We start from the raw sequence: 22061 nt of genomic DNA, 5'->3' as shown, positions 1-22061 counted from the left end.
CACAGAGGCAGAGACCAAGGCCAGGGCTTCTTCAGAAAGCAGTGATCCCACAGGTCCAACACACACCGCTCATTTCAAGGCCCAGAGCCTGAAAGGACTTACCCCACCTCCCGAGAGACCATGTTGAAACCAGCCAGGCAGCCCAACACTTCTAGAATCAAAACTAGACTCCCCCCACTGCCGCCCAGAGATGCCCAGACAGGTGGCAAACTGGTATATAGGGGCTGACAAGCAAGGGGTTCATAGGAAACATGACCAGAGTGGACAGAGGAATGGCCAAGCTGGGGCAGGGGTCAGGCTCGCTGCAAGGTAGCAGACCCAGGAGGAACCCCAGAAAGGAGTGGCCTGAGAGATGCCAGGAGGAAAGTGGTGAGAGCTGAGGGGCTTTCAGCCAAGCTCTGGACCAGTGGCTAGTATACCTCCAGCACGGCTTCTGATGGTGTGCAAGGATCGGGGGGATGAAACACGAATTGCTAAACGGTCTTATTAATAAAAAACCTGGAGCCAGACATTGAAGTGAAAGCTGAAAGATCAGAGAAGCTGAACAAACCAGCCACAAGTTCTTACCTCTACAAAATCCTCGGTGAGTTCCTGTTTCCTCAGGCCTTCTGTACCTTTCTCTGCCCTGCCATCACTTCCTGGGTTTAAAGGCGTGTGTTCTTTCCAAGCAAAGATATGAGATCTCAAGTGCTGGGATTAAAGGTGTGTGCCACCAAGCCTGGCTCTGTTCCCAGTATGGCCTTGAACTCACAGAGATGCAGATGGATCTTTGTCTCCTGAGTGATAGGATTAAAGGTGTGTGCCACCACTGCCTGGCCTCTATGTCTAATCTAATGGCTGGCTCTGTCCTTTGATCCCCAGATAAGTTTATTAGGATGCACAATCTATCACCACAGGGGCCTCCAAGGACTAGCGCCAGGAGGGCTCTCCCAATACAACAAAGTCAATCTCACCCCCAGGCAGAAGGCACGGGGAACTGCTGGAGACTGAGAAGCTGCCTAAGAGAAGATAGTGTGGTCCCCAGGGACCAGAGCAGGAGACAGACAGGAAGATCAGAGCCTGTCTTCATGTGATTCTCCCTCTGGGTCCATGCAGAGCCTGGAGCTGGGAGGCCAAGGCCACACAAAGGCCCATTTCCTTGTGGGTCTGGCTGTAGACTCTCTATTAACCAGGGCCCAGGAGGAAGCTGTAGTGGCCACCTATATAGATGCCATCATTCAGCAAGGGGCCTTCCTGCAAGGTGCCACCAACACCTTGCTCAAACCAAAGACAGACACTGAGAAAGAGGCAGCCAGCTCACACCTTCTAGTTAAGCCCTGAGCTGGTGAGTAAGGAGCTCCCCATGTCCCTCCCTGGATTAGATCTGGCTAAGTGATGGAACTAGAAAGGCCTGGTTTGAGGACAGCACAGGACCTAGACTCACAGGTCAGTCCACAAGCACAGAGCATGTGATGAAGTGATGCTGTGACTCTGAACGCACTGTGGCTGGGGAGCAGCTAGGGGCATACATGGGACTGGAGCGGGGCTGAGGCAGTAGAGTAGACCCCATTCCTGACCCACTTTTGGAAGAGAGGTTTGGAAGGGCCAGAGCCACGCTAAATTCACACTCAGCTCCTGATTGTCTAAGGCTGCCTTGCCACAGCCATGTTCTAATGGCTGAGGAGGTGGGAGCAGGTCAGGAAGGATAGGGTACTGAACCACAGGGAAAGGCTCCATGACCCCCCAAGTCATGCTCATTTGCATAGTCACTCGCGTTTATAAAGAACGAAGTCTCAGGCATTCTTTCACCTGACTGTCCCAGTAGCCCTGGGGAGAAGGCATGGTTGAGGGACAAGATCACCAAGCTCAGCTTGGGGACTTGAGCCCCACAATGTCTCTGGTTTCTGGCTGTATCAGGGGACAGCTACACCCTACAGCCCTGGAGGCAGCAAAGGTCTCTTGGCACCAAAGGAATGGCTCCAGCACATCACATCATGGTGGCAAAGGTCTATGTCCTCAGCAGAGGCAGAGCTGTGAGATATGTCAGCAGGTGTGGCCAGAACACAGGGACAAAGGAAGCTCAGAAGAATAAAAAAGCCTGCCTCCTCCTCTGTTCTATGACCTTGGTCTCCTGTCCTCTGATGCAAGGGGAGGGAGCCTGGATGAGACAGAAGCTGCCTGACTAGATAAAGCTGGGTTCCATTCTAATGGCCAAAGGATGGGAAGGACCCAAGCCTGGAGAGGAAGAGCAGGTTTGAGTGCAGAGGAGATGGAATACAAGATGTACAGCTGTACAGCTGTACAGCTGTACAGCTGCAGAATCAGGAAGAAGATTTCACCTAGGACACAGGCCAGGCACTGGCAAGCTCTTGTGTATCACAGTGCATCCTGGGGCCTCACCTGTACCAGGCCCAGCTCTGTCCTCCCTGCAGCTGTGAGATGCTGGGCCAGTCACTTATCCATTCTGGGACCCAGCTGCTCATCTGCAAAACAGGAATATGAAAACCCACCAGGCTAAGGGGAAGACATTCAATGGTGTGTCTGTGTGTAGTGGTGAGCGGTTCTCACTTCTAACTTTATTTCCCAAACATGACTTACTCAACAAGAAAACATGTTTCACGATGAAATACCCAATATAATGAGTAAGTGGTTCCCAGCTCAGCATGCAGCACACTGTAGGTATTCAGCAAAAGGGCAAGGGGATCCCACCACTGTGCCCAGTTGACCTCAGAACTGTCCCCTGACACTCCATCCTTGGCTGGTTTTTTATTTTGCCTTTGTGTGTGTGTGTGTGTGTGTGTGTGTGTGTGTGTGTGTGTGTACCGGTGTGTGTGTGTGTGTGTGTGTGTGTACCGGTGTGTGCATGCACTGAAGGGTCAACCTTCTGTGTCATTCATTCCTCAGGAGCTGTCTACTTTCTCTTTTTTTTTTGAGGCAGGGTCTCTCACTGGAACCTGTAGGTTCAATGATTTGGCTAGGCTGGGCAGCCAAGGAACCCCCAGGGATCTGCCTGGCTCCTCCTCCTCCTCCTCCTCCTCCTCCTCCTCCTCCTCCTCCTCCTCTGCAGCACTGGGAATACAGGTATGAGGCACCGTGTCCATCTGTTTTTTTATGTGGGTTCTAGAAATCAAACTCAGTCCCTTTCATGTTGGTGGAGCAAGCATTTTGTTTCCCCGGGCCCTGCTATTTATAGGGTACTGTGGTGCTGAGGATGGAACCCACATGCCAAGCAAGCACTCTGTCACTCAAATATATCCCAGCTGGTCTTGGTGTTTGAGACAGGATCTTACTATGTAGCTAGCCTCAAATTCACAGACCTCCCTGCGCCTTCTGAGTCTTGGGATATAGCCACGTGCCACCAATACCTAGCCTTTTTTTTTTTTTTAAAATAGGGTCTCATGTAGCCCAGGATAGCCTTAATTCCCTACATAGCCAAGGACAATGCTGAATTCCTGATTCTCCTGCCTCCAGTTCTCTAGTACTGGATCACAGGCATGTGTCACCATGCTTAACTGGACTGGACATTCTCTAAAGTTCTTTCTAGTTCTAACAGTTCAGGATTACTACTTCCACAGCCCATCCTTATCTGACCTTAACAGAATTATCATCTGTCCCCAGCTCTAGCCTCTACAGTAGCCTGGGGGATTCTCAACTCAGCAGTCTACCCATGAGTTTATTCTCAGGGACACAGACACACAGACACACACACACACAAGACACAGACACACACACACACACACACACACACACACACACACACACACACACAGAGAGACAGAGAGAGACAGACAGACAGACAGAGACAGAGAGAGAAAGGAAGGAAGCAAAGGCCTTGGGCTGATGGCTCTTTGCAGGCCCAGCTACTGCAAGACATGCCGGGCTCCAGCCAAACCTGGGGACTGTGTCCCTCCAGCAGCACACACCCCTCCCTGGGCCCTCTTCCCTCTCCTGTGTTGAGTCACTACAGAGGGAGTCCCTAGTGTCCCTTGATACAGGGTTCACAGCACTTGCCTGACACCGGAGCTGGAAGGTCAGCTGGGTAAAAATGACATACACAAGCAGTACTCAGAAGGGTGAGGTAAGGAAACGAAATGGCTAGTTCAGCTCCACCATGTGCCAAGTGCTAGCTGAACTATCACACACATCACCTCACCCAGAGCTAAATGTGCTTATTCTTGCTTTCCAGCAAGGAGGTCAATCCACCTGCCTAGATAGCATGTGGGAGCACACTCAGAGGGGTTAAGCTATCTGCCTGAGGATACACAGTTTGTTGTGTATCAACAAATAATCCAGCTTCCAGTGCCCCGGGAGGAAAGAGGCAGAATCCCACAAGAGCCCAGGCCCTGGCTTCCATCTCTGTCTGCCCTGACCTGCAGTCACCTGGGCTCAGCATCTCGGGCTGGAGGGCAGCAGAGACGGGGTTCTGCAAGACTGAATTTGGCACATGGCACAATGGTGTTCCCAATTCTACCTCCGATGGCCTTTATATGCTGGGTCCCAAGGGAAGGAGCAAGATGTCACTCCTCCCACGCCAGCCCCAAAAGTCTGAAACCTCAGGGCTTGCCTCGTAGCCTTGTTCCTGGCATTGTCCCATCATCTGCCAATCCGCTGTTATAGCTGCAGCAGGCCCTGGAACTGGACACAACACTCAGGTATTGCCTCGTGATCAATTTCGCTTCCACCCTTTCAGATACTATGCATCTGCTGACAGAGCCCTGGCACTCACATGTTTCTTACAGTTGGGACACATACATGAAAAAGTCTCTGCTATAGTTGCACAGTGAACGTCCCCCAAAGCCCCACGTTACAAAGCTTGATTCCAGGGTGCCCCGTTCTCCCTTTTCCTCCCGCTTCTTGACGGAGGAGGTGAGTAACCCTCCTCACGTGCTCTCTATCCCCGCCCATGTGCTATGCTGTCTTACCACAGGCCCAAGGCAATCACAGCTGGCCAGGAGCAGTGCCCAAAACACCAAAACTGTGCAGCAAAGCAGACCTGTCCTCCTTAAAGGACGGCTGTGTCCTCGGCAATGCTGTCACCTTCATACCCACATTCCCCACTCAGCTAGGGCCCAGGACTGACAAGGGATGTCACTGAGCCAGGGTGGCCTCCACTATCAGCTGAGAATAACCAATCTTAGGACAAAAAGGATGGTGTTGGGAGAAGGCTGTCTCTCAGCACCCAAATGCCACAGCTGGCTTATGCAACCCTGTAACTCCCCTCTCAGAGGAAGATGCGGGTTTTTGTGAATTCTCCTTATACCAAATATGGTGGGAAGAGAATTTCAGACTCAAGCCTGGCTCTGCTGCCTCCCCAAGGCTGGTCGTTTTGCTTTCCCTATGGGAAACGCTGTGTGAACCAAGTAGGAACCACAGAGCTGTCTACAAACCTTAACGTGAAACCCAAACAGGAGTCACCATGGCTAGGAAAGGGCCAGAGAAAGGAAGGCCAGATGCTCATCTCCAAGGGCAGCAAACAGCCCACAAAAGGAAGAAAACGGATCAATACATGGTGGAGACGCCTCGGGAGTGAAAATGAATGGTGCAGCAGACACAAACGTGGATGGCTCTCTTTCACATTCAAGCTGTGTGAGAACGGGACAGTGAGGGGGCACAGAGCACATCTTACAACATACAACCACGTTACACACTGGTCAGAGACGCACACGTTCATGCTAAAGTTGGAAGAAACACAAGAGAGGGCTGGGGAGAGGGCTCAGTCATTAAAGTGCTACCACAGGAGCATGAAAACCTTCATTTGAGCCTCAGAACACACATTTACAGGGGGTAGGGGTGGGGCGGGGGAGCCGCTAGTGAGATATCTGAGTGGGTAAGGTGCTTGCTCCCTAAACTAACGACCTGACTTTGATTCCACCCACATGACAGAAGGAGAGAGCGGACTCCTTCATAAGTTGTCCTCTACTGTCACACACACACACACACACTAAATCAATGTAATAATACATTTAAAAAGCCAGAAGCCCAGCATGACGGCCCACACCAGCAATCAATCCTGGCATGAGAGCAAGGCCGCCTGGGGCACAGCCTGCAACCCCAGAGCTGAGGAGGTGGACATGGGTAAATCCCCAGAACTGACTAGCCAGCTAGTCTAGCTTAATTGGTGAGTCCCAGGCCACGGGGAGAGAGCCTGTCTCAAAAAACACAGTGACTGGTGGTGAGCAGAGGCTAGCCAGGTAAAGATCAATCAGGGCTGAGGGACCTAGCGCAGGGGAGTTATAGAAGGGGTGGGGACCAAGCTGAGGCCCCTGACTTAGAGGCTCCGCCACCCTACAAAGGCCAACTCTGGCTCCAGTGCCTCCTCATCTCTACCCCCACTCACCTGCCAAGGCTGGGGCAGTGGTCTGTCCACCCTTGTGCTCTGCAGAGAAAATGTCCCACAACTCAGGGAACACCCTGGGGACAAGGTCAGTGAGGGAAAGCAGCCCTGCAGGGACAGCCATCAGAAAGGAGCCCGCCACTCCTCAGTAGTCACCCTTCCCAGTCACTGGGGTGACCGTCCGTCCAGTGCAAGTCACAGGAAGAACACAGAAAACTAATTTCCTGCAGCAGCCTGCTGGCTGCCAAGGTCTGCCTGTGGCTGGAGACACCCCTCCTGAGAGACAAGGTGGACAGGGAGCAAGGGGCACATAGGGGACATCAGCAGGGAGGCAGAAGACCTGGCCCAGCTGGAGTCAACGAGGACCACCCAATGAATGGACAAGGAGGGTCCAATGGCTGGATTTCACCATTTCATTTCATTTGGATTTTTGAGACAGAGTCTGGCCTTGAACTTAAAACATTAGCAAAGAATGATGCTGGACTTCTGGCTCTCCTGCCACCACCTTCTGAGAGCTGGCGTTATAGGTGTTCACTAACACACCTGATTTATGCAGCACGGAATGGAAGCAGAATTCACCCACAGTAGGTAAGCAGTCCACTAACTGCACCACACCCTCCCCCAACACCTGGGATAGAGCAAAGGACAAGTCATTCAGAGAGCACAGACACAGGTCAGTAGAGGGTCGGAGGTAGGTTATTCAGAAGCCTGGGAAGTGGGGTCCCTTGCCACCTGTGGCTGAGATTCCAACAGCCTCAGCAATAACCACAGCCAGTACACATAGAGAGATCTCCCACCATGTTGCGGGTAATACTGCCATCTCTTGGAGTTGGGTGAGGAAGCGAGGGGATACAGCACCCACCTGGTCTACACCAGGAGCTGTCACAGTGGGGTAGAGACTTCACCAGCCTTACACCCAACACTGGCACCCATCAGCTCGGCTGCTGCAGCCCAGCCATCGGAGTGTCCAAATGGACACTCCCATGCCTGGGATCTCTGGGGGTCTTGCTCAGTCCAGCTGACAACTCACCAACTAAGCACAGCTTCACTCCATATCTGCCATGTCCATTCAGACCCCAATCCCTACTCTGTACATCACCATCTTTCCAGGGCCTACCCTTAACATCACCGCCCTCTGGGAGTCCCTCTTAACCCTCAGGTGCCCCCAAATGACTTCGCATCCTAGCTATATCCACAATGGCTAGCCTTATTCACTGTCCACTGGCTCCTGATGCTGTCAGGAAGAGCTCTCAGCCAGAAGGACTGAAAGGCGAAGCCAGGCCCTCACAACAGGTGAGGCCTGAACACCTCCCAGCTGAAAGCTCACAGGAACATCAGAAAACTTACCCTCCAGTGATCCATCCTAGAACTCACTCTGTGGACCAGGCTGGCCTTGAACTCAAGAGACCTGCCTTCCTCTGCCTCCTGAGGCCAGGGAGCAAAAGCCTGCACCAGCACACTACATTTGGTGCACACATAAACTTATTTTAGATCATGATAAATGAATGAAAAAAAACGTAGTAATATGACAGAAAGTGAAAGGGGGGCTATTTTGCATAGGAAGAAGAGGGAAGGCCCCCTCTGAGAAGGTGACATTTGAGCTGAGACTCGACAGATAAGGAAAAGGCAGCCATGGGAAGGAAGGGCTGGGAACTGTGTTCTGGGCGCTGGGAAGGCAGGAGGGGGGAGTCAGCATGAGAACAAGCTGGGCACACACAGCTGGCAAACAGCGGGCAGCACGGCCTGCCAAATCACAGTGGGCACAGAAGGGAGCTGGTAACCAGCGGAGGGAGGCAGGCAGACAACCTCTCAGAGCACCATCAGACCCAAACCAGGTCGGCCTGACCCAGCCAGGACATCCGGGCCAGAGACACAGCAGCACTGGGGGTGAAGGAATGAGTCAGACCCATGGCTTCCTGGGGCCCCAAGGGAGCTGCTATGGGCATCCAGGGACAGGCACCCACCCCCAGCTATACTGTACCCACACTCACAGGACACCCACGTGGAGGGGACAACATGATCATACACATAAGTACGCAGAACACTCCCATCTGTCACTCTGAGGGACAAGATTAAATGCGTCCACAAAGGGCTGGGCCCTAAATATTTTCCAAGGACACAGCAATGATGACAGTCTAAGCTAGTGGAAAAAGAAGAGGGTCCTTGGGGGAAGGGGTGTAGCTCAGCTGGTAGAGTGCTTGCCTAGCGTGAATAAAGCCCTGGGTTCAATCCCCAGTACCACATAAACCAGGCACTGTAGGGCAGGCCTCTAATCCCAGCACTCAAGTGGATGCAGAAGGACCAGAAGTTCAAGGTCATCCTCGGCTACAAGTAAATTCAAGGCCAGCCTGGGCTATGGAGACCCCGTTATAACTTAAAACAACAGAGTTTAGAATTGTTGAGATGGCTCGGTGAGTGAAGGGGTTTGCCACCAAGCCCAACAACCCGAGTTCAAGCCCCGAAACCCCCACGGGAGAAGGAAACAGCCAAGTCCTGCAAGTTGTTCTTGGACCTCCACGTGGGCATGGGGATCCTAGCATGCACTCACCCCCATAGAAGCACAAACAAACAAACGTAAAACTAAAAACCAACAACAACAACAACAACGAAGGCCTAGCTGAAAATGGATGACTTCTAAACCTGAACACTACTATCAGGGTGGTCAGAAGAACAAATGAGAACCAGGCATGGTGGAACACCCCTGCAAAGCCAGCAGGTAGAGGCAGGATGACCAGGAGTTCCAGGTCATCTTTAGCCACAGAGTGTCAGCCTGGACTACAAGGTTCTATCAAAAAAAAAAAAAGAAAGAAAGAGAGAGAGAGAGAGAGAGAGAGAGAGAGAGAGAGAGAGAAAGAAAGAAAGGAGGAAATTAAGAAAAAGTTTTAAAAACTCATCTCTTAAGTATAAAGTTACTAATTATCATTATGGGTTAGTTTCACAGGCCATTTGCTAGGGACAAAGGGATACTAAGCCTGCTTAGTTAGTGGGAGTATTCCGCTCTCCTAACACAATGTCCTCCGTCAAGGACCAAAAAAAAACCATTCTGAGAGTCCCCTGACTGTCCACTCATGAGTCTGAATTCCCCTCTACCACACCCCTCATTGTTGGTAGTATGAGTAAGAGCTGATCAAATCCCACTTTGACTGACTGTGAAATCAAAATGATGCATCAGGAATCCACACGTTTCCCACACTGTCATTCAGCAAGGGGGTGGGGACGGCTACTGCTGAGACTTTTGCTTCATCCCTGAAAGTCCCTCCCTCCCTTTTACCAAAACAGTTCCTCACTGACAGCACCAAATTCCCACCCACTGCCCGGCACAAGATGAATACATGCACAGCAAACCACTTCCATACACATGATCTCACACAGAGGCACAGAAACTTCCCACGGTGCAAAACACAACCCAAAGCATAAAAGCTATCCCTCCATAATCATTCCCAGAAACTCACTGTATCTACCCGGCACCTGTGTACACAAATGCCTTCCAGGCTGTGCAAAATCGAGCTCATTAAGGATGGAGTAGGGGGGCTTTAGAGACAAACATTTGGGTTCGAATCTCGACTCTGCAATTCACTAGTTGTGTGATTACGATCTGCAAGCTGCCTGTGCTCCTCACTGGTGAGGTGAAGATACAAAGTAACATTCATGGAGAAGGGTTGGCTAGATGGCCAGTAAAGACGCTGGCCACAGAGCCTGAGCACCCGAGTTCAGTCCCTGGCGGGAATCCACAAGGTTTGGAAAAAGAGAAATGACTCGGGCAAGTTGTCTGTCCACAACCTTACCATGCAAACAATAAAATAAATGTATTTTTAAAAGAAGTAACAGTCATGCTTGGAAAGAATGTCACAGTCGGATGAGTTTCACACTAAAAGTTTAGATCAACCCTTGGATGCACGCCTTTTATCCTCGCACTCGGGAATAAAGCAGGAGGGTCTCTGTGAGTTCGAGGCCAACCTGTTCTATATCGCGAATTCCAGACCAGAGAGTACTACACAGCGAGACCTTGTCTCAAAACAAACAAGAAAAGACTATCTGGAAATTGACCAATAAGCGTGGCTACGATGATGATTTTCGTCATTATGACGTCTGCACACCGCTACCCCAAACTTTGCTCGTTGGGCGTTGGGGTCCGCAGGCCGGTCCCAGGCGCGCTCCGCAAGCGGTGCGCATGCGCGCCCGGCTAGCTCCCCGGGCCGGGAGCCTCTGAAGCCTGACGACGAAGACGCAGACACCTCACGACTCCGGGACTCCCGCCACTAACCCTCGCGCCCCGCGCAGGCCCCCGTCTCCTCCCGCCTGCCCATCCCCCGGCGGCCCCGCTCACCCTAGGACGAGAGCTTCGGGGCACCGAGCCAGACTCAGCAGCCCTAGGCTCCGGTCGGTACCAGGAAATGCCGGGGCCACGCCACGCCCCTGGGAAAGTCCCCGGAGACCGACGGGCCGTCCGTCCAATGGCGCTGCGCGCTGGGCGCTGGGGGTGTGGCCTGCGATGTAAACAGCGGCCTCGGCGCCACTGGGTGGAGCAGTTCATGGCTCAAACCTAGGCGGCCTCCGGGCACTGAACCGACCTCCCAAGTCCAGCTCGGTCCGTACCTCCTGTGTGACTAAGCCCCTGCAGGGAAGCAAGAGCCGGGTCTGTTCTAGTTCCCAGCTGCAGGACTTGCCCTCTCTGCACTCGGGAGGCTGAGGCAGGAGGATTCTGAGTTCGAGGCCACCTTCGGATATATGAGACCACGGCTCACCCCACCACCACCAGAAAGAATTTTATATATTCTATATATAATTTTATATTTTTATATATTATATTTATTTTATACATATATAAAATTCTGGTTCAACAAGTAAGGTGAAAGGCAAAAGAGAAAGACACCTGACGTTGACCTCTGGCCTCCATAGACATGAACATACACGATTCTGAAAGGTGGAAAGCCTTGACCTTAGAATAAAGGACAGCTCCTTAAACATGGAAGACAATATGCTTTTTAGGAGGAAGATTGAAACATGCTCTGACACTGGAATTGTTAAACGTTGGCCTGTCTTCATCTTGTGGACTGGGGGATGAGGATCTAGGGGACTATTTCATACATGCCCTCATTGTACATAAAGAGAGACCTATCAACGGGGACTGTGAACACGCACCTACTTAAGCATATGTCTTCAACAAGGACCTTCCTTTTGGACTTTGTGTCACTTGTGTCCCAGCTACCTCAAAGGAGCTGGCAGGTTTTCAAAACAACATTCTAGGTCACATTTCTTATGCAAAGAAGCATGCATGTATCTTAACCCTGAAGGTTGGGAGACCAGGCACCCCAAAAGGGGCTATACAATCCCCCACAGGGGAGGCTGCAGGGAGAACTGGGTCCTTTGTTCCATGCATCAATTCCCCAAAGATCTGTGTCTCTCTGCCCTGTGCTTCCCAGTTCACCTCTTCCTGGAATGCTCACTTCTGAAATCTTGTCCCAGCTCTCCACTCCTAAGCCACTACTCAGCACTGAGATTTCCCTTCAGATGGAGTCTCCAATAATTTCCATTCTGATTGCATACTGTTGCCACTGTTTTTGTAAAATATTTGACTTCAGAAAGTTGAGCGGTTTCATTCCCACAAATGTCCATGATTCCTAGGAAGCCTTTAATCCAAGCACTTGGGAGGCAGAGGCTGGAGGACCACTGTAAATTTGGGGCCAGCCTGCTCTACATAGTGAATTAAAGACCAGCCACAGCTACACTGTAAGACCATGTCTCAAAACAAACAAACAAACAAAAAACAAAAACAAAAAAATCTGCCATCATCACCACCAATAAAACATCATCCAGGGACCAGTGAGCTGGGTCAGAGTTAGGTGAAGGTACTTGCTGACCAGCCTGAGAACCTGAGTTCAATCCCTGAACCCTCAAGGTGGAAGGAAAAAACTGACTCAGCAAGTGGATGATTCTCTTGAGGTGGGTAGGTGGGTGGGTTCTCACCATGTAGTCCCAAGCTGGTCTAGACCTCTTCATCCTCCTGTCTGAGCTTCAAGTGGGATGATGATAACTTTGCACAATCACACCCAGAACTTTCTTTCTTTCTTTTTTATTTTTGGTTTTTCGAGACAGGGTTTCTCTGTGTAGCTTTGCACCTTTCCTGGAACTCACTCTGTAGCCCAGGCTGGCCTTGAACTCACGGAGATCCGCCTGCCTCTGCCTCTGAGTGCTGGGATTAAAGGCGTGTGCCACCACCGCCCGGCTCCAGAACTTTCTTATCAGTTCCACTCATCAACTCAAGGTTGTTACCTTCTTATCCTTGTAAGTCTTAGGTTTCACTCCAAAGCACCACGCCATCAGAGCCACCTTGAACCTCAGCGTTGCTCAAGACCCCACACATTGACACAACCAAAACCAGAACCCAGGGTCTTGGTTCCCAGTCCTGTTTGCTTCTATCCACAGTGCTGTGTTGTCTACACAGTGTCAGAATGGATCTCTCTCTCTCTCCTTCTCTGACCTCAAACTTGCAAGGCAGGTTGACCCCTTGAATTCCTGACCCTCCTGCCCCCACCTCCCTTGTGCCGGGATTTATTTATTTTTATTTATTTACTTATTTATTTATTTATTTATTTATTTATTTATTTATTTATTTATTTATATTTTATTTGCATTGGTGTTGCCTCCAAATATGTCTATGTGAGGGTGTCAGACCTTGGAGTTATAGACAGTCGTTAGCTGCCATGTGGGTGCTGGGAATTGAACCCAGGTCCTCTGGAAGAGCAGTCAGTACTCTTAACTGCTGAGCCATCTCTCCAGCCCCTTATGCCGGGATTACACATGCACCACCACTGTCCAATTTATGTAGTGCAGGAGATAGAACACAGGGCTTCCAGCAGGCTAGGCAAGCTCTCTACGGAGGTTCACCCCCCACCTTCTCATTTTCTTACAGAAGCACAGGCCCCAACCCAGCCCCTTACTACCCTGGTGACCTCTAAACCCCGGGTTCTTTTCTGAAAAAAAAAAAAAAAGAGAATGATTACACCTCCTCTTCAGGTGTTTGTGAGGATGAGGATGATTCAGACAGAGGCTCAGCACACACTAGCATCTGAGAAATGATGGTGATGCCCAAATGTAAGTTACACGCATTGATAGATTTCACTGTTAAAGCCAGAAATGTAGTCTTCTTTAGTTCTGTCCCCCTAGACTTGGGACATGGAGCTGGTGGGAGGCAGATGCCCCTGGCCTGGCATCCTCTGCCACCCCTTAGCCTGGAAGGGAGTTTCCAAGTTGGGAGGTGAGTGACTCAGGCAGGTGGCAACCTCTTACTCTTCTAGAGTGTCAACAAGCACCCTCAAAAAACCCCACCTGGGAGGAGAGCCACACCGCCTGGGTTTTGTTTTGCTTTGTGCTGAAGAAGACAGCGTCCCATCCTCTCTGCCACTCCCTCCTCTACCGCCTCTACCAGGGAGACTCCAGAGTAGCCAAGTGCACACTTATAAAAACATGCCCTGAAAAGACTATGCACAATCATGTGGCAGAAGCAGGAAGTGGGGGCTGTGGTATAAAAGCATTAAAAGATAACACGAAGGGGCTGGGAAATGGCTAGGGAGCAAGAACCCTTGCTGTGCAAGCATGAGGACCTGATGGGAACGTTCAGCACTCACGTTAAAAAGCCAGGTGTGGCTGTGTGTATGCCTAAAACCCTATTGTTGTTGGGGTAGGAGGTGGAGACAGGAGGATTGCTGTGACTTAGCTGACTACTGACTGGCCTAGCTCCAGGTTTGGTAAGAGACCCTGTCTCAAGGGGACAAGGAACACTGTGGTAAAGCAGCAGGGGTACATGATGTCCTCTTTTGGCCCTCTATGCATGCGTGTACCCTCCCCCACACGTGAGCAAACCACACACACACACATACAAGATGGAGTGCACACTAGGCCTGTGCTTTTACACAATTCATCTCCCATCCACTCTGTGAAATGAAGTTCATACAGAGCTTGATGCACCTGGGCCAGGCTCTTAAGCACCATCCTGTCACAATATCTCACCGGCTAGCGGGCCACAGAACTCAGAATGCCAGCCTCAAAAGGATCTTTAGAAGTGATCAAACCCCCAACTCTACTCAAAATAAGTGATGATATTGCAGTGAATTACGAACAAGAGGGAAGAGGCAGGCCCGTCCTTGGTGGGTGGAGCCACGCTGAGGGCCGGAGCAAGGCTAGTATTTGCAGCAGGTATGACCTTGAGGTTTAGATCAGTGCTGATACCAGCTCCTGGGCTCCCCTTGGGAGCATCTGCTTTTTTGCTACACACTCCAACTTATGGGAAGCACAGCTGCTCGCCTGTGTGTTTGTGTACGTGTGTGAGTGTGTGTGTGTGTGGGGGGGGTGTGTGTGGGTGTGTTGAGCACAGGTGTGTGGAAGCCAGAGGTCAACCTGGGTGTCATGCCTCAGGAACCCTCCACTTTGTATTTTGACACAAGGTCTCTTACTGGGACCTATGACTGGCCAATTAGCCTAGCCTGGCCGACCAGCAAGCCCCGGGGATCCACTTATCTCTATCTCCCTTGATGCTGGGATATTAAGTGTACATCACTATACCCAGCTTTTTGTACATGGGCTTTGGGGATTGAACTCAAGTCCTCCACATTACTGATTGAGCTGTCCCCTCACTCCTTCTTTACTTTTTTGAGATGGGGTATCATGTAGCCAAGGTTGGCCTCAAAATCATTGTGTAGTGAGGAAGACATGATATTTCTGGTTTTCATGACTCTTGGTCCTGGGTTCTGAGATGCATCACATCTCATTACTACTCTCCTGGGACCCAGCAGGGCTTTATGTGTGGTAGACAAGCGCTCTGCCTCCTGAGCTAAGCTTCATTCCCAAGCTGGAAACAGAATTTTGAATCAAACAAGCATGAGCCTTATTCTGTTAGAATGAGAGACTCAAGAACCTTGGCTGGGAGAGGGTGGAACTGAGGAACTTGGGTAGGAGTAATTAAGCAGTCCTGGATCCCTTCCTGGATCCTTAGCCTGAGGCGACCTCAGAATACAAAACCCTTCAGTGGATTCTAGGTACTTTCTGCTCTTGGGTGTGTGCTTATCAAAAAGAGAGATTTGGGTGATAGTTAATTGAGATAAGGAATGTCAAACATGTGACACTGACTAAAATGGGGCTTGGGGGTGCTGGTGGTGATTGCTGAGAAGTAAGTAAGTGATGCCAGTGAGGACAGTCCTCGCCTGCCATGCACCAGAGCCTGGGTTCATCCCTAGCACCCCAGAGAACCAAATGCGATGACACACATTTGTAATCCTGCACTCAAGAGGTCGAGGCAAGAGGATGGGAAACTCAAGTTCATCCTCAGCTCCACAGGGAATTTGGGGCTATACATGAGACTCAGCCAGAAAGAGAGAGAGAGAGAAAGAGAGAGAGAGAAGGGAGGAAGGAAGGAAGGAAGGAAGGAAGGAAGGAAGGAAGGAAGGAAGGAAGGAAGGAAGGAAGGAAAAATGGTATGGCAGTTGGAAGCAGTACTGAACACTCTCCACCTCCAGCTCTATGGAGGCAGAGGTAGGAGGACCAAAAATCCAAGGCCAGCCTGGGCTATATGAGACTCTGACTCAAAACAACAACAAGCCTCCCCCCAACCCCAATCACACACAACCAAAAACTGTCACTAAATGAACGTCTGGAGTCCCAGCTCCCCTCAGCCTAAGGTGTTTTTAAACTCTATCTGCCCTCACGGCCTATGAGGGCTACAGGATTTTTGTGTTCATTTAGCATCTTTTACATGTATTTATTTATTGCAAGTGTGTGTGGGGTGTGTGTGTGTGTGTGTGTGTGTGTGTGTGTGTGTGTGTGTGTACACTCCTGCATGCACACATTCCACAGCACATGTGGAGGTCAGAGGACAGTTTGTAGGAGTTCTTTCTCTCCTACTATGTGAGTCCCAGGGATTAAACTCAGGTTGTCAAACTTAACAGCAAGCACTTTACCCACGGAACCATCTTTCCAGCCCCCATTCATGGTCCCAAGGTGAATAAAACCATTTACATTCACCACTTGCCCTGTTCCCCGGATACCTGCCCTGCTGTAACTCAGGTGTGGGTTCCGAAGTCTGGGCTTGGATTCCAGCCCTGCCACTCAGGGTCTGCACCCTTATTTCCTAAGCAAGACCGTGAAGGCAGTGTCAGTTTGTGGCCCCAGTGATAGGAAGCATGGTAATTATGGTTTGGGACAGCAGGCAGTTCGGATCTTCCTTTCCTGAAGGGGATCCCAGGCCCACAGCTGGGGATCTCTTTGCCTGGATCTCACTGAGAATTCTCTGAGGAGCTGACCTCTGGCCATGGCTGCTAGCTTTTCCTCCAGCCTCTTTCTCCTTCCCAGCTCTTTCCCCGGTGTCCCTAGCCTGCCTGTTATTCTCTGGTTTCTAGGACACCACTGGAAGAGAAGAAAGGAAGGACAGCGACACCAGGGAAATTCCCAGCTCGTCACATACTGGCCCTGCCAGGCCCCTCCCACAATCTCTAGGAGTCCTGGGTCTCTCCCCCAGCTTCTCTCCCTGGCCCTCCTGACTCCAGTATCAAGCTGGCCTTAGACTGGGATCCTGGCTTGCTCCTTGTCATCTTCCTGGAAGCGGGAAGAGCTCAGCCCCTATGGGAGGTAGGTAGCCCCACAGGCAGGACCAGAACATTTCCCAATCCTGGGAAGCCCTACCAGGCGCTGAGAGCAGTTCTCTCTCAGTCTACCCCCACCTTCTCACGTCTTCTAGGACAGCTCCAGAGTCCTCCCTCATTCCGCAGCCCAGAGGCCACTGTCAAATGTCTGACACAACCTCTGACCCTTACCCTCCTTCGCCAGGGACTTCCCTGGGCTGGGCCTCCTCTGACCAGTTTTGGAAAAACTGGACTGTTTGTGATCAAAGAAGTCAGTCAGCACCATCTGCCAGCCCTTGGCCCACTCCCAGGGCCTCGGGTTCTCGGTGAAAGGTTTACCCTCAGAAGGAGCCAGCGGGCCTGAGAGCAAAGAAGTCTGGAGACAGGAGAGGGGTCCCTCTACTCCCGTGTCAAGGAGGGGCTCAATCACTGTTGTGTACCCCAGGGAGCAAGATGGGCTCCACCTGCCCTCCTCTGTCTGGGTTTAGACTTCCAAACTGCCCAGCTCATTCCACATCCCACACCCTCAAAATTCACATTCACACAGAGACAGACACCCAGACCGTCCACAAACACGCCCATGGACCAACATGTACCTGCTCCTGTGAGCCTGCCTGACACAGAGGCAAACACACCATCTCACACACTGAAAACATATATGAGGGAGAAAAGTCCGTCCATTCACACACCCCGCCCCAATGCCGAGAGAAAACCAGTATAAACATAAGTCTCTTTTTTCTGCCCTTTGGAAAAGCTAGAGAGATTTGAAGGGAAGGTTGATTGAGGAGGCAGGACAAGCATAAGGAACCAGAGGTAGAGGTCAGAGGGCCAAGCAGGCTAAGAAAAGAGAAGAGGCCCAGAATTCAAGGTCCTAGGTGGGCCCACCAAGGTAGGCTGGGGAGCAAAAGACCCCAGCTAGCAGAGAGGGGGAGGCCGGGCAGCTGTTGACACACAGCTGGGAAGGTCTGGTGGCCTCTGCATCGCCATGTGATGAGCCTTGTCACCCATGCTGTCACACCTACCCCTAGCCCAGGTCACTCACCTGAGGAAGCACGGGGTGATCTGAGGCTATGCCCGGTGAGTGCAGCCATGCGTCCCTGTGTCCCTGTGAAGGCTGTTGGGCTTTCTGAGCTTCTGCAGGAAGGAGGGCTGGGCGGAGCTGACTCTGAGGCAGGAGGGGAATTCCCCCATGATGGAGAAGCCAGCCACCAGGCAGCCCCACAAGGCCCAGCTGAGGCCCCATCCCGCCCTCTGGCAGAGCAGAGGCCCTTTGCCAGCCTCCACCTGTTGCTCCCCAGGCCGCCTGTCACTTGCTGTGGATTCCAGGAAGGGGAGGGGGGCTCTGGAGAAGAGCTGAGAGCCTGGTGACTCCTCAGCCGGGGCCAGGAATAAGGCAAGGACAGGTACAAGAGCATAGGCCACCTGGCCTGCCCTGCCCTGCTGGGTTCTCCTAGAGATCTGTGTTTCCTTCTTTGTCCAAAGTGGGGGATTCCAGCGCTCATGGCCTTGAGGAAATCGCCAGACGTCCCGCTGACATCCTCCTGCCTCCTGTTCCTGCCTCATCTGTTCCCATGTAGGACTCTCTGTGAGTCCTCTCCAGATAAGGAAAACATTCTCCTTCCTTCCCGAATGCTGGGTCTCCTCTGCATGTCGAGTCATACCTGATGACCCACGGCCCAGTCTGAACCTGCCAGCTGCAGTCCGAGCAAGCCACCCCCTCCTGAGCCTGGTGTGCTGGTTAATCTCTATTATTGAAGTCCCTAGGAGAGACATCTCTGGGTGTGCCTATGAAGCCTTTTCCAGAGAGGATTCTCTGAAGAGGGAAGCCCCACCCTGAATGTGAACAGCCATCCCAGGGGCTGGGGTGCCGGAATAAATAAAAAGGGGAAACAGGAGAAAGTCGGTCAATCACTCTCTCTGTTTCCCGATCGATCGATCGATCGATCTATCCACTAGATGTGAGCAAGCAGCCGAATGCCCCGCCTGCCACAGCCCAGAGCCACACTTCCAGGCTGCCAGCCCCTCCTTACCGTGGTGAATTGTGTCCCCTCAAACTGGGAGCCAAAGCAAACCCCCCTCCCCAAGATGCTGCTTGCCAGTATTCTGTCGAAACAACGAGTAAAGAGGCTAACACACTCCCTGTGACCCACCCTCACACCCACTGCAGAGTGGGGAAACTGAGTCCTGCTCTGTCTGGTTTCTGCAGCTCTACAGAAGCCAAACGATGCTCTGCACTCACCCCTTGTAAACTGTTGATTACATACATAGAGCCGCACCGCTGATACATGCATAGGGCCGCACCGTGACACAGACACGGGTCCGCACTGCTGACACATGCACGGGGCTGCACCATTCAGTACCTGCCACAAAGATGCTGAGAGAGGGGAGAGGAAGGGAGAGAGATGTTCTTTTTTTATTTATCTTTTCCTTTCTTTCTTTTTTCTCTTCTTTCTTTTCTTTTTTGTTTTTAGAGACAAGATTTCTCTGTGTATCAGTCCTGGCTGTCCTGGAACTCACTCTGTAGACCAGGCTGCCCTCAAACTCAGAGAAATCTGCCTGCCTCTGCCTCCCGAGTGCTGGGATGAAAGGCGTGTACCACCCAGCTAGAGAGACTTTCTTAATCATTCCTAGTTCTGGTGTGACAGTAACCGAGGACATAGGAATACACAAATCCAGTCAGATCTCTGTCCCCCAAAGCTCACAGAGACCAGGGCTATCCTGACCAATTGTGTGACCCTTAGCCACACATGGTGGATCAAATGTAAATAAATAAAAGCAAGAACTTAGGAGCTGAGGAGACAGTTCGGTGGGTAAAGCGCTCCCTGTCCAAGCATGATGACTTGTGTTTGAGCCGCGGGGCCTGAGTGAAAAAGCCTGGTGTGGTGAACAAGCAATCCCAGCGCTGGGAAGGCAGAGGCAGGAGGATTCGTGGGACTTGCTGGTCAGCAAGTCTAGCTAAACTGGTGAACCTAAGGCCAGGAGAGAATCTGTCTTAAAAAGCAAGATGGACGGCAACTGAGGAACAACATCTGAAATTAACTGCTGGGCTCCGTACATACATGTACACACATGCACATCACACACACACACACACACACACACTCCATACATATGTGTACACACATGCACATGCCCTACACACAAACACACACATGCTTACACACACACTCCATACATATGTGTACACACACACGCTTACACACACACTCCATACATATGTGTACACACATGCACGTGCCACACACACGCATACACACACACTCCATACATATGTGTACATATATGCACATGCCCTACACACACATACACACACTCCATACATATGTGTATACACACACACATGCCCTACACACACACACTCCAACACATGCATGTGCCACACACACGCATACACACACACTCCATACATATGTGTACACACATGCACATGCCCTACACACACATACACACACTCCATACATATGTGTATACACACACACATGCCCTACACACACACACTCCAACACATGCATGTGCCACACACACGCATACACACACACTCCATACATATGTGTACACACATGCACATGCCCTACACACACATACACACACTCCATATATATGTGTATACACACACACATGCCCTACACACACACACACACACACACTCCATACATATGTGTACACACATGCACATCACACACACACACACACACACACACACACACACACACACACACACACAGTAACTCAGTTCCTCAGTAGCATTAGGCACATTTCACTGTGATGTGTAGCCAGGGTGATAGCTGCTCCTACGCGGGACTTGAGGTTACAGGTGTGCACTACCACGCCCTGCTCGACATGTGGTTTCTGAGCCCTTGAAGGGTAGCCAGTGCCATGAGGAAGGGGGTGTGGTGTAGAAAAGAGTACTAGACCAGGAGTCAGGGAACTCCTAAGTTAATTCACACGGAAGTTGTTTCTCCTGTCTGACCTTCAGTTCCTGGCTACCACTCGAGACTGCAAGTCTGTCCATCACCTCCATCATCACAGAGGGTGCCGTTGGGTAGCACTGCTCTGGAGGCTGTGGCATATGATCAGAGGATACAGTGAAAGGTGAGAAAGATGAGTTTAGGCAGGGGGAAAAATGCAGGGAGCTGTAGGTACCAGGACAAATGTCTAGATGAGATTTGGGGGCCTGGGAAGTCTTCCTGAAGGAAGTGACTTCTCAGCTGAGACCCAAAAGTAGCCAAGCAAGAGCACAAGGAAGGCTGTTCACCACAAAGGGAATAAAATGTGCACAGAGAAGAGTCTATGCGAAGTACTGATGATTGCTCACCCCAAGTGTGGCATGGAGTTTGAAGAAGGGGGAACTGGAGTCGTAGGTACAGGGGCCGCAGAAAACCCTCATGGAAAGCTGGGCACAGAGTGGGTGATCTGGGACAGAGTTTGTGGATGGAATTCACTCTTCAACTGCTTCTGTGCCCTTGAGGTTGGGGTTGCACAGGGAGCGATGGAGGACCTCTTGGACCATTGCATCACTTTGCAGCAGGAAGTGAAGGCCAGACAAGGGAAGTGACTTCTCCCTGAGTAAGTTGGGGCCTTCCTGACTCCTAGGCCAGTGCTCTATCCCAGACCATACTCTCTTCCTCATGGCACTGGCCACTTGTCAAGAGCTCAGTAGTCACTTGTGAGAGCAAGGTGGTGCAACCCCTGGGAGGCTGAGGCAGGAGTAACTTTGAGGCCAGCCTGGCTACATAGTAAGATCCTGTCTCAAAAAATAAACATGGAGCTGGAGAGAAGTCTCAGCAGTTAAGAGCATCCACTGCTCTTGTAGAAGACCTGAGATCAGTTCCTAGTATCCATGTTAGGGGCAGCTCTCATAACTACCTGTAACTCCAGTCCCATCGGGATTCAACAGCTCTGACCTCCAAAGACACATTCAAACATGTGTGCATGCAAATATATATATACACATGTGCATGCATGCAAACACACACACATACACACACGCATACTTAAAAATAAAGTAAAATCTTAAAAAAAATCAAACAAGCAGCAACAACAAAGAAATCCCCTTAAAACAGCAACAAGAAATTTCATCTAAAAGCAGCTACCATATTGGGCTGTACAGATATTTTTAACATCACGAGAAGTTC

At 51.1% G+C, this 22061-nt stretch overlaps 1 protein-coding gene across 3 annotated transcripts in view; it reads right to left on the bottom strand.

Annotated features, from left to right (window-relative positions):
- Tnip1 (TNFAIP3 interacting protein 1) overlaps window positions 1-10754 on the bottom strand; it is a 45153-nt gene extending 34399 nt beyond the window's left edge. For 2 of the 3 annotated variants that reach the window (XM_052757689.1, XM_052757690.1), the window contains exon 1: window positions 10641-10754. The gene's annotated coding sequence lies outside the window, so the exon portion shown is untranslated. The remainder of the gene's footprint in view (window positions 1-10640) is intronic. The other variant, XM_052757691.1, reaches the window with a different exon arrangement.
- Window positions 10755-22061: the final 11307 nt, after the last annotated feature.

The sequence above is a fragment of the Peromyscus californicus genome, unplaced genomic scaffold (assembly GCF_007827085.1).
Source record: "Peromyscus californicus insignis strain IS unplaced genomic scaffold, ASM782708v3 Scaffold_3__1_contigs__length_106647218, whole genome shotgun sequence".
Taxonomy (NCBI): Eukaryota; Metazoa; Chordata; class Mammalia; order Rodentia; family Cricetidae; genus Peromyscus; species Peromyscus californicus.
This window is presented reverse-complemented; position numbering and strand designations above follow the sequence as displayed.